This window comes from Archocentrus centrarchus, chromosome 21, assembly GCF_007364275.1.
Source record: "Archocentrus centrarchus isolate MPI-CPG fArcCen1 chromosome 21, fArcCen1, whole genome shotgun sequence".
Lineage (NCBI taxonomy): Eukaryota > Metazoa > Chordata > Actinopteri > Cichliformes > Cichlidae > Archocentrus > Archocentrus centrarchus.
The window spans coordinates 9856103-9869928 of NC_044366.1; the positions used below are offsets into that span (position 1 = coordinate 9856103).

The window sequence follows — 13826 nt, forward strand, 5'->3', positions numbered from 1 at the left end:
AGGTGAACTTGCAGGTGTGTTTCAGATCATTGCCCTGCTCCAAAACCCAAGTGCTCTTAAGCTTCAAGGCACAGACTGATGGTTGGATATTCTCCTTCAGGATTTTCTGGCAGAGAGCAGACTGTCACATTACCACCACCTTGTTTGGCTGTTGGCATAATGTCCCATCTATGAAATGCAGTGTTTTTATTTCAGGCCATATGTAAACGGCTCAAAGCATCTAAAAAGTTCAACTTTTGTTTTGTCAGTCCACAGAATATTTTCCTAAAAATCACGGGGATCATCAAGATGTTTTTTGGCAAATGTGAGACGAGCCTTTGTGTTCTTTTTGGTCAGCAGTGATTTTCACCTTTGAATTCGCCATTTTTGCCCAGTCTCTTTCTTATTGTTAAATCATGAACACCAAACTTAACAGAGACACGTGAGGCCTCTTTAGATGTTGTTCTGGGTTCTGTTGTGACCTCCTGGATGAACCAGTGCCTCTCACTGTGGTTCGCTGAAGTCCCAAAGACTTAGAAATGGCTTTGTAACCATTTACAGACTGATAGATGTCAATGACTTTAGATCTCTCTAGATTGTGGCATGATGTGTTGCTTTTTCAGATTATTTTACTTCACTTTTTCAGGTTTTATTTAAGGGCTTTCTGGATTCAGCAGGTTGGCAGTAACCAGGCCCGGGTGTGGTTATTGATTTGAGCTCAGCTTTCAATAAAATGTGTTTTAATCACAGTCACGTAGGACTAGGTAGGCTCAAATAATAAATTAAATCACCATTTAAAAACTGCATTTTACATTTACTTGGGTTATCTTTGACTAATATTAAATTTTGTTTGATGATCTGAAACATTTAAGTGTGACAAATCTGCAAAGTAATAAGAACTCAAGAATACGGCAAATAGGTTTCAAGGTGTTGTTGTCTTTCTAAAAAATATATAATTATTACTTTCATATTATTCATATTCTACTCATTCTTTTTCATACTCAAAACAAAACAAACAATGTATAGACTGTGTTCATTAGAGACCCTGCTGAGGTGCTGAGAGGTAGATTTGGTGTATTTTGGACAGAGCAAGGCTTATATTACCCCCAGACCATAAATAGCAGACACATCCAAATGAAACACAATACAGGTGTACTGTTTAGCACTTTGACAGTGTTTTTAGGAGAAATCACAGAGGGTTCGAAGATGGAAGGAAGTAAATTGCTTGTCTTTCTTGCTCTTTCAAGCTGTGGTGACAATCAAAAACAACAGGAAGCTGAGCAACATTGCGAGAGAAAGAGGTGATTATACTGAAACTGGAAGAACATCTTCCTTCTCTAAAGAAAAGATTATTCTCTTGAAATTCTTAGTCACTATTTCTACTCAGTAACTCAAGAAACAGATTTTTTTCTGATAGGTTTGCGTTTATTGAGATATTCATCACAATTAAATAAGGAATACTCTGATAATACTGATGTCTTAGTTTCAGTAGTAACTCACCTTAAGAAAAGGCATGGTGAAGAAAACATGTCCAAACCACAGCAAAAAAAAAAAAAAGATGCTTGGAGGCAGAGTGCTGTACCAAATTGATTTATGAAACAACTCACAAACATCCTGTATAGAAAATAATTTTTTTCATCCCTTTGCTAAAAACAAGGCATTACCACTTGTCTCTATGTTATGCTGCACAGAATACAGAGAATGAGGGCATTTTGTCTTTGTCACTGATGAGATAAAAGAGGTGATAGCCATCATGCCTTATTGATTCCCTCTTTTAAAAGCAGGAGATGAAGAAGCATGAACCAGGCAGAAGAAGATTGTAAGAGTGAAGCCAGACTGTGGACTAAAGCCAAGCAGAAATCTCAGTGCCAGAAACTGCAGTTCCTGTAACGGACACTTGAGGTGAGCCAGTCTGCATTGACTCGCATGTTAAAATGCCCAACTAAACCTCACGGGGAAAAAAAGAATCACAAAAGGATTGTAAAAGGATTTATTCTTCCACTGCATTGATTGATAGCTGTGTCAGCACAAGGAGGTGTAGCAAATTACTGTCTGGTTGGCCTTACCTTTCCTAGTTTGAGTCACTGAAGTGGACCTCTGGACCTTTGGCTTTGGTACATGTCCATAACATTTGTGTTTTGGTGAGTGAAATTCTAGCATTTTATTAGTCTCTTTCAGTTTTGTACCCATAAACTTTTTCAGTGCTGCTTGCTAACTAAGCTTCCTAGACTTAGCTTGTAACTTGGCAATAAACCCTCTTGTCCACTACCCACAGCTTGAGGCCATATGTGATGGCAGGGATGTAGATCAAACAGTACCCAATAAGGCCAGGTCCTCCAAGTCCCAACAACAATCAGGACATGTGTCTTGACCTGAAGGTGCACGGAAACAACCCTCTTATCCCCAACAAAAACCCTAAAATACAGGAAAAAACTACATCCACCCCTGCTCGGCGTCTCTTGCCACAGGCGACTCTTGAGTTGAATAAATTCCAGCCCTCCCCCAGGGGAATGGTTCCAGAACCCCTGCTGTGTATTGAAGTGAGCCCAACTGTATCTAACTGATCTCTCTGAACTTCCTGCACAAGCTGGTGCTCCTTCCCCATTAGAGAGCTGACATTTCATGTCCTTAAAGCCAGTTTAAACAGCCAGAAATTGGACCACCAAGGCCTCCACCATGGACCGTTACGGCTCTTCGTGGGTGGTGTGTTCACAGGAGGAAAGACCCATGTGGTTTGTTCAAGATGAACCTGGTTGAACCCCATGGGTTAAGGCCAGGCCATTAGGTGGTCTCAAATGAGCCTCTTCCCCAGAGCTGCCTCAAGTCTGGGGATTCAGTATCCCTGGGCCAGGTGATGGTTCTGGACTCCTTCCTGTCATCATCACACAGTAACAGTTTGCCTTGGGAGACCCTACGAGGGACTAAATGCCCTTCGACAACACAGCTCCTGGGATTACCCAGGCAGGCAAATTCCACCACAATAAGGTGGTGATTCATGGAGGAGTACATGCTAAAATACAGTATTGTAATATATTTTAGGAAATCAGTTTTAGTGCATTGTTCATTATTTTAGCAACACTAGTGAATACAAATATGAAAATGTCCCAACTTTGATTTCATCACAGAGTCATGACTGCACTAATCTGGTAACCCAGTTACTCAGTCTGCTAAATTAGACTCCTGGGGAAACAGCCAGTTTTTCAGAGCTTCTGGTGTATCCAGCAGGCCACGATTTCCATTTACATCTTTCTGTAATTGTTTAAAAATTCAGATACATTTCTTTAAAAATCTGATGAAAAGTGACATCATTGTTAGGCAATAGCCAATAGCTGACAGATGCATTTTTCTTTTTGGCCCTCTTTTGCTCGTTATCGGTCTGTTTTTCTGACTATTTACCTACATTTAATCTGCTCAGATGTGATTGGTCAATAGCACTTGGGACTACAAACAGAAATCAGAAAGCAAAGGGTAGGCAAATATTGTCCCTTGCCTACAAAGTATGCATATTCATATGTAGAATATGTCTGTACAGATTGTGTTTGCATATGCTGTGCTGCTGTTTGATGCCTGCAAGCTTGTGTGAGGTGTTTGCACCATAACTCAATTAAAAATAATGGTACTGTAGCACGTTTGCACAGGCTGTTTTCCACAGTATACTCTGCACACCACTGGGCAAACAGGTCAGAATTGTTCCAATTAAGCATGTTTATTATGTCTAATTAGACATGCTTTGATGATAATTAATCATGGGGAATACAGCAGTGAAACTGGAACAATGTTAGTTATCTTTTATTGCTGCTTCTAATTCTACAGAGCCACTGAAGAATAAACAGGCTTTAAAGCGTAGGTCTTGATGTTGTAATGCATTTTATAGCTTTGTTCTTATCCCAACGCCGTCCAAGTCAAAGTTGATATGCGCAGGATATGTACTGCATGTGTAAGCGAGAACTTTAATTTGTGCTGATTGCTCCTCAACCCCTGGTAGCGTAGGGTTGTGCTGAAAGAGGAAATGGAACAGTGCAAGGTCTTCGTTGTTAGTGGCCCTCAAATATCAAAGCAGTACTTAAAACATTATTCATTAAAGGCGCTTTTTGTTAAATACACAGAAAGCACTAAAGTACATTTCATTTAGGTGCAATGAGTGTTTTTATTTTTCAAGGATTTTTTTTTTTTTTAACTGAAAGCTACTTTTCACCCCTGTACACAACAGATATGACACTCTTCTGTCTAGAGGGTTATGACTCAAAAACAAGGAATTAGCTCTTAAATTCAAGTCCAGCATTTATAAATGTTGATTTTCTCAGTCATTCATTGTATTTTTTTTTGCAAGCTCTCTAGAACAGATCTCATTCTGCACAAGTTTTAGTGAAAATATGCTGAGAATATGCCTTGCGGGATTCAACAGTGGCTCACATTTGTTATCACACTCTCTCATGTACATGTGCACCTTTAAAACTTTCAACATGACAGAGATGAATCACGTCTCAATAGCCGAGGTCCCAGTTGTGACTTATTTCTACCAGCTTTAAACTAAAACAGATTCCAGAGAGCTCTTCTGTGACTAGGCCACAAATATGGAATCATAAATTACTAGTAAAAGATTAACTTCCCCTAACAAACTACTGTAGTTTAAGGGAAGATCATTTTTTTTTTTTTTTTTGGCGTTATACAGCAAGTACTTACAAGATTATGAATATGATATAAACATGACCATAAAATTCTATTCAAGCTTCAACAATGTATACACTGCTGAAAGATGTGTATTTGGTTAATGGTGAACTTACATAATGATAATGCAGAGGAATGACTGTAGTATCCCAGTTTGGAAGTGGCAATTCAATTCTATTCAATTTTATTTATATAGCACCAAATCACAACAGTCACCTCAAGGCGCTTTTTATTGTAAGGTAAAAACCCTACAATAATTATAGAGAAAACCCAACACTCAAAACAACCCCCTATGAGCAAGGACTTTGGGACGGAAAAACTCCCTTTTAACAGGAAGAAACCTCCAGCAGAACCAGGCTCAGGGAGGGGCAGTCATCTGCTGTGACCGGCTGGGGCTGAAGGGAGAGAGACAGGACGAAAGACATGCTGTGAAAGAGAGCCAGAGATTAATAATAACTAATGATTAAATGCAGAGTGGGGTATTAACAGAGTGAAAAGAGGTAAATTAAAAAAAAAACACGGGAATCATGGGAACCCCCCCAGCAGCCTAGGCCTACTGCAGGATAACTAAGGGATGGTTCAGGGTCACCTGATCCAGCCCTAACTATAAGCGTTATCATAAAGGAAAGTTTTAACCCTAATCTTAAAAATAGAGAGGGTGTCTGTCTCCCAAATCCAAACTAGGAGCTGGTTCCACAGAAGAGGGGCCAAAGCTGAAGGCTCTGCCTCCCATTCTACTCTTAAGTATCCTAGGAACCACAAGTAAGTCTGCAGTCTGAGAGCGAAGTGCTCTGTTGGGGTAATACGGTACTATGTGGTCTTTATGATAAGACGGGGCCTGATTATTCAAGACCTTGTATGTGAGGAGAGTAATTTTAAATTCTATTCTGGATTTAACAAAGAGCCAATGAAAAGAAGTCAATATGGCAGGAATAAAATTCACACATCATTTGTTGCTGCACTGCAACTAAGACAAGACACTTGTTGCATAACTAACTCTCAAAGACGCCCCTAGAAATTTAAAGTTTTTTGTAAAGCAAGTGTTTCTCCTTACTGCTTTATCATAATGTTACCTTGAAACACTCAAGAGTGTCTCAACTTGAGCTGACACTCCTGTCTGCATTGGTATGTCCACCTCAGCAAATCAAATGCACAGATGGCACTTGCCATCTGAGTGCCACTTTATGCTAAAACTTATACATTTATGGTGGCACAACATATCACAGAAGTATGCCAAATTATTATCTGATGTTTTCATTGAATGACTGAGTTTAGCATAAATATACAGTGTGAAATCATCACTCAGTAGGAGGAAATATCATCCATCCATCCATTCTTACTAACCTATCTAATTCAGTATTGCAGATGAGGTTTCGCCTAAACCAGCTGCCTGGGTGAGAGGCGGGGTACACCCTGGACAAGGGCAGAAGGGAAATGTAGTTACCCTACATTATTAACATTATTCTGTGGTTGTGAGAGAAAGAAAATTTGAAACACTGTTGTGTTTTCCCAAGAAAAATAACACAATCAGAGGCAAAATTTACAATATTAGTTGGTGATAGACTGAAAGGCCCCAAGTTTGGAGATGATGACAAGAGCTGACCTATTCAAGCCTCTTGGGCTACGTTCACACTGCAGCCTGAAGTGACACAAATCCGATTTTTTTGCCCTTATCTGATCTTTTCATGACAGTCTGAACAACACAGATCGGATTTTTACAAATGTGACCCAGGCCACTTGGATATGTGGTCCTAAATCCGATATGTATCTGATCTTTTCAAATGTGCCTTGTGTCTGTACGGCCAGGTCGCATTCATTCGACCTGTACGTCACTGACACTCGACAAACGTCACTATTCTGCATCCTGATCCATTATTTACTTTTTGTTTTGTTTTTTTATTATATCCATGTTTACTTCCGCAAACACTGAGCACTGACACTTTTAGATTGTTTGCAGTTCACACGGGAGATCACATACAATTTGCATATATTTGGAAATATGAACGACCAGGCAAAAAAAAAAGAAAATCGGATTTCACAAAAAATCCGAATTGAGCATTAAGGCCTGCAGTGTGAACGTAGCCTTATTCAACCTTGAAATTCCAGTGGTCACTAGGGTAATAGACTGGAAACTACAATTCACTGCTGATGCGTAACTGTTTGCACAATTAGGCATAAAAATGTTAATGATTGTGCATTTAAAAGAACACACAGTTTCTTCTTTGTATTAAAAGACTGGAACAATGGATTTGAATTTGACTGCAAAAATCTGTATGTCTGTGAAGATTATTTTTAACTCTTACTTTTTAACAATAGAATGGCAGAGTGATTATTCATTATTTATATTTATTTACTAGCAAAAACCCACCCTATGGGCAGTTTTTGCCAAGCCTAGGGTGCTTGTTCACTTTGCTCATACTCAGACTTGTATGGTTAATTTATTTTGTTAATCTCTGAGGCACTGTAAATAGTCAATTGACCAAAAAAAAACATATATATGTAATAACTGAATAATAAATATGTGTTTATAAAAATATTCTTATATATACATTTATTGTATAAATCAAAGTAATTAAATACGGGTAGTATTAGCTGGATGTTGTATGACAACAACTTTCATCGGCTGCTAGCACAGCACTAACAATTGTTTATTAAAATTTATTTACAAACAGCACGACTGATGCACCATATGTCATTCTGTCAAAGTACACAAACATGAAAAACAGTGAATCATTTTGTCAAGACTTTTTTGGGGAAGTTGTCCAAACAAATATAAATAATAAAGTTGTGATGCAAAATAACAGTTTCATTGGTTTTTGCACACCTTTGAAATTATTACATTTGGAGCAAAGCACTTGACACTAGGTTTCATTATCACCTTGACACAGGTGGTTGAGTTTTTACCCATATTGTGGATTTCATTCTACATTTTTGAAAAAAATATTTAATTTCTAACAATTTGGAACCTTTAGAAATACAATAGGAATGTGTAACTTTTAAGAAAAGATAGAATAGCAACCCCTGAAACAGGAATGGTTTTTACAGGTGGTGGCCACTTATAGTTTTTCCTTCCTCATTTTTTTCCTGACTGCTTTTTTACTAGTTTTGCATTTGGCTAGGGTCAGTTTCACTACTGGTAGCATGAAGCAATACCTGGCCCCCACAGAGGTTGCACAAGTAGTCCAACTCCTCCAGCATAGTACACAAAGGTTTGCTGTGTCTCCCAGCACAGTCTCAAGAGCATGGAGGAGATTCCAGGAGAAGAGCAGTTACTCTAGGAGAGCTGGACAGGGCCCTGTGCTCTCTGCCTGGCACTGTGGAGGCTGATTGGCATTTTCCATAGAATACAAGAAATGGCAGGTCCACCACTGAGCTTTACACAGATGAGAGCAGGTTCACCCTGAGCACATGTGAAAGACGTTAAAGCGTCTTGAGAAGCTGTGGAGAATGTTATGCTGACTTTTTTGGGAAAGTCAGCATGACTGGTTTCATGGTGGGTCAGTGATGGTCTGAGGAGGCATATCTATAGAGGTACACACAGGAGTCTACAAGCTAGGCAACGGCAGCCTGACTGCCATTAGGTATCAGGATGAAATCCTTGAACCCACTGGCAGTGGATACTGGGTTCCTCCTGGTGCACGACAATGTCTGGCTTCATGTGGCGTGAATATGCAGGCAGTTTCTGGAGGATAATGAAACTGAAACCATTGACTGGCTCCAACTCTCGTCTAACCTACAGTTGCTGGTCCAGCACCTGTAAATCCAATAGAGTACCTCTGGGAGATCATGTTTCGATCCATCCAGTGCTGCCAGGTTGCACCTCAGACTGTCCGGAGAGCTCAGTGAAGCCCTGATCCAGATCTGGAAGGACATCCCCAGGACACCATCCTTCATCTCATTAGGAGCATGCCTCATTGCTGTCAGGCATGCATACAAGCACGTGGGGGCCGAACAAACTACTGAGTGCCATTTTGAGTTGCTGCAATTAAATTTCAGCAAAATGGACTAGCCTGCTGCATAATGTTTTCACTTTTTCCAGGCCTCTGTAGGTTGATAGTTTTCATTTCCATCAAACGATGTAGCATCCTTTCGTTCCTACCACATTACCCAGTCCATATCAGTATAGGTACAGGTACCATCCAAAGGTGTATAAAAATCAAGCACCTAAGCATGCAGACTGCTTTTACAAGCATTTGTGAAAGAATGGGTCTTTCTCAGGAGCTCAGTGAATTCCAGTATGGTACCATTGTAGGATGCCACCTGTGCAACAACTCCATTTCCTTGCTGCTAAATATTCCACAGTCAGCTGTTAGTGGCATTATAACAAAGGGGACAGGATTGGGAATGACAGCTATACAGCCACAAAGTGATGGGCCACGAGTGGGGTCAGTGGATGCTGAGGTACATAGTGGATAGAGATCCCCAACTTTCTATAGAGTCAATCACTACAGACCTCCAAACTTCACGTGGCCTTCAGAACAGTGCGTAGACATCAGTGTCTTGTCTGACCTCACAAATGCGGTTCTGGGAGAATAGTCAAAATTCCCAATAAACTCACTCCTAAACCTCATGGAAAGCCTTCCTAGAAGAAATGAAGTTGTTATAGCTGCAGAGGGTGGGCTGACATCATATTAAATCCTATGGCTTGAGAATGGGATGTCACTCAAGTTCATATGCATGAGAAGGTAGATGAGCAAATACATTTGGCAATATAGTGTATATATGAATTTGCATCACAAAGACAAAACACATATCTTAATATCTCCTATGTCTACTCATCCATAGAATGAAGCATGTTGATTTAGATTAATTGGTGCACATTGTGAGCTATTGAGAATCAGAGTAAGTGGGAGAGTTAGCGCCTCAGCGAACACCCAACAAGTTTGGCTTTATCTTTTTCTTGCTGATAGGAGACAGTGGGACTAAGTCATGCAGATTGTGTGTATTAAAACAGCCGCTCCATAAAATTGTTGAACTGTAATGCATGCACGCACATAATAAGATGTAGCAAAGCAAAGACGTTTTTTACAGAATCAGTAAAACAGTGGCCAGTTTATTTTGAAATATTAAAATGTTAAATCTTTATTTACCAGATTTATATTCTTTCATACGAATTACACCTAAACTGTACAATTCTCAATTTGCTACTGCATAGACAGCCACACTTTGCAAACTGCGCTGCTTAAGAAAATTTCAGCTTTATTTTGATGCTTTCCAAAATTTAAGAGCTTATTTTGCTTAAAAAAAAACCTGGAGGCAGTGCATCCTCATTTTTATCCTTTTTCTTTTTCATATGGTTGATAAGTTAGAAACATCTACACTCATTGAGGGTATAATGAATTCCATTTTCCAACATCAAGACTGTTTCCAGGGAAAGTAGAGCAAGCAAATTGTGTGGCTGCTATAAAAGCATGCAGTACACAATATCTGGTAATGTCGACACCGGCTCTGAAGAAAAGTAGTCTTTTTCCCAAGAGCCTGGTACCTGGTGGTATGAATAGAAAAGAAAATATCATGCAAAATAAAGAATGAAGGTTGATGAAAACGTAAAACATGTAGTGCTTGGCCTCATCAGCAAGCATCTATGAACATAGAGGTGAAACTGCCATCGCTTTGAATAAAATATTCTCTTCCCAAAGTGTGTACTTGGACCAGCATCAATGAATATATAAGGCTTGACCACAGGTTTTAAAATATATATACCGTCCATGTGATTCTGATTTCTGCCTCTTTGTATTTTTCCATTAGAGAGGTGAAGTCAGTTTTTTCTCTTTTGATGAAACAATGAATTTGTGAAATTGAAAACCAGAGTTGGGAGTGATGCTATGACGAAAAAAAAGGGGGGTCAATTTGAATACATCCTCGAGCACTTGAGGTATCTTTTATGGGAATGAGAATCTTCAGTTTAAGTGATACATTTGAATACTTGGTTGTTGGTGTTTCAGTGGTTGTTCAAGCATCCTCCAGCTGTACACAACACTAGATGTAAAAATTTCTAATTAGGTAGGTTTTGTTCTCGGTAATATATTAATAAATATATATATATATATATATATATATATATATATATATATATATATATATTTTTTTTTTTTTTTTTTTTTTTTTTTTTTTCCCAAAGAGGACAGTGTGACAGCCTTTTGCAACAGGGCAGAACTGACAAAGGCTTTTCAATAAAAGTAGCAGTGGTCACATGCTAAAAGCACATGAGTGAAACAAAATGCCCTTTTCATGAAATGTTTGTTTTATTTTGTCCACCCGTTATTGCTGACAACCTAATGGTTTGGTTCAATTATATTTTTAAACCTCTCAGTGCGTGACTACCAGTAGTTTAAGTGGCAGGGCATCTCCTAGCACCATGTGGCTAAATGCACTGCCTTCTGAAGTCCTATTCATGTTTTCCGACTATCACTCTGTCACTGCTTTCAGAACACATTCGGGCACTCCAGCCAAGACGGCACAGTACGCTGTGCAGCCAAACATTTCATTGTTTATAACAGCAGCCAGAGATAACAAGCCCAAAAGCTGACCACCATCAAGTTAGTATTTATCTTGGAGTGTGGCTGTAAAACAGAAGAGATGTGATGAAAACGCCTCTCCACTGTCTCTGATAAGACTAATGAAAATGGAGCTTAAATTGTCATGGATGACTGCAGCTATTCAATTAAATCTGCACAACACCTTTAAAAATGCTCTGACAAAAAGCACTTCTGAAAGACTTAAGATTTTACTGCAACTAATACTACTAACAATAATAATCTTTTAATAAGCAGTTTAGTAATCATTTAGTTTTTTTTTGCAATAATGTTGACAATGTAACAATGTAACATTGTATGTAACATCAATAATGTTAATGATGTTAACTTTTAACAGAGATTCTGCAGTTGACTGACTCAAAGCACTACTTTCCTAAATCCTAATGTCCTCTGGGAACTCATCCCTCTTTTGCATGAGGTAAAGACAGAGAAGGGCTGCAGACAGAAACTTCTGTATATTCAAGTCCCGTATATGGAAATCAAAGCTTAAACTAAAGTCCACTATAATCCCCCTGCCTTGATTGATAGCAGGCTTGTGGACTTATTATGCTAAAGCTCACTGTTTATACAACAGCAGATGAGAATGACTGCCTTGTCAAATAATTACCAGTAACAGTCTTGAGGTGTGTGTATGTGTGTGTGTGTGTGTGTGTGTGTGTGTTATGCACAATGTCAACAGCACCCATTATTGACAGCATACAGGCTCATTAAACATTTTGAGGTAGCCCTTTGCTTGTCAGGTTCAATTTACATCACTTTGAAAGTGCTCAAATTTATCCATTGAATCCTGTGGCGTACCCAGCTTCCTTCAAAAGTTCAGCAGTGGACAAAAAAAAAAAAAAAAAGATGTGCTGATTTATGCTGTAATTGTTTACCATGGGAAGAGGGAAATTATTTTCTACTGATTTTAGTCTCAAAGTACGTCATTTTAGAAGAGGACTTCTAAAAAATGCATAGCGTGATGCTGTATTATTAACACGAACATGACTTGAGGGTGAGGGAAAGGAAAATATAAAGAAGGGTTGATATACTGTGGCCAGTGTGTATGTGCACACAGCTTAAAGGCACTCTGGAATGAGGTACTCACCTGCAAATTCCCTCCTGAATTTGATAGGAAAATAGACCACGCATCAACCTTATGGAGCGTGACAGCAGAGTCATGATCTTACATGTATTTATAGTTCTGATTTGGATGGACTGAAGCACCCCGAGGTAAGAAAAAAAAAAAATCCAAAATATGAGCTGCAATGAATGTCATATTGGCTGTGTGACTGTCAGCAAAGATAATGGTGTAGATATTTTTTGAGAATATAGTTATACAATAACAGTGATCAAAGTTATTTTTTCTTTAATCTCATTGGAATGCATAATATCATATATCTGGGTTGCTCGTGTTACAGTTAAACTCAACTCATTACTTGAATGATTATGGTTTATCTCTGTATTATAACCTTTGTCTGCTGCTGCAGAGGATGCACAATCATCCTGGATTTTTTCATATAAAAAAATCCTTGTTCCACAATAGGAACCACCAATTAGAATTTAAGAAACAGCTCATTACGTTTGTGGCTTCAGATCTGTTCAGTAATAACTGCAGTCTTCTCATTGATTTTTCAAACAGTACACTATAGTCAGGATTTCAGCGAGTTAGTGAACCTATAAATGTTAAGCAGTGGGAGCTTCTCTGGTCTCTGATGGCACCTGTAGATACCTCCCACCAAGCCTAGCCTCTTAAAATCAATAACCTGAATCTTCTGTCAGATTCAACATGACAGACGGCTTCACTCACTGAATGTGTGCCCAGTGTCGAATGGAAGCTGCAGGGTATATATGCTGCATGTGATATGTCACTCCGAGACATTTGAAGGTGTGCAGTTTCATAAATAATAAATGCGCTCCGTTCTTCTTTAGCCTCCATAGTAATGACTGAATAGCTGCGAATAATCACTCAGGTTTGGAAAATGCCTCCTTTTTCTTTTTTTAAAATTTTTTCTGTTTTCCTCCTTTCACATTCTTCTGCCGCTGTGTGCCTCCAGGGGCCCACCAACATGAAGAAATCACAGAGCCTTCTGCTGAGTCAGGTTGAAAGGGTTTCTCTTTACATCAATTTCAACACGACTTTCAAACTTCTTCAGTAGTTCATTAATATTATTTCTCATTTGCAGTGCCCAGTGAGCAATCTAGTAACTTCTGATGTGAGTCATAATTTTCTGCAGTCGCATTGAGGCACATTAGGACTGAAAGAAGACGAGCTGGTATTGTACACCAGTATAACACATATTACCTGATGCCCAATTAAAGAAATGTTCATAGAAAAGTCAGGAAGTGACCCAGTTTGAAAGGAATACTCTACAGGAGGTTGTAGCTTTTGTTTTGGATTTTAGTTTGCTTTGTATTTTCTTTGAATTTGGGTTTTTTGTTTTTTTTTCCCAGTAACCCACATTGTGTGAGTATTTTTGAAAAGACTGCATTTTAGAATCCATAATACATTTGATCAAATTGAGTCAGTCTTGATTGGAAAGAGCCTGAGTCGGTTGATTATGAAATCAAGGGTTAGTCAGCAATGACACACAACTGCAGATGCCTTGCCTTGTAAATGCTCTTCAATGTTGTTGTGCAGATATTTTCTTTTAAATAACAGAA

At 38.8% G+C, this 13826-nt stretch overlaps 1 long non-coding RNA gene across 1 annotated transcript; it reads left to right on the top strand.

Annotated features, from left to right (window-relative positions):
* The first annotated feature begins 1866 nt into the window (after positions 1 to 1866).
* Positions 1867 to 13434, top strand: LOC115800282 (uncharacterized). The gene is made up of 3 exons (XR_004021651.1): positions 1867 to 1881; positions 13220 to 13264; positions 13349 to 13434. It is a non-coding gene; the product is annotated as an uncharacterized LOC115800282 (long non-coding RNA).
* The last annotated feature ends 392 nt before the right edge of the window (positions 13435 to 13826 follow it).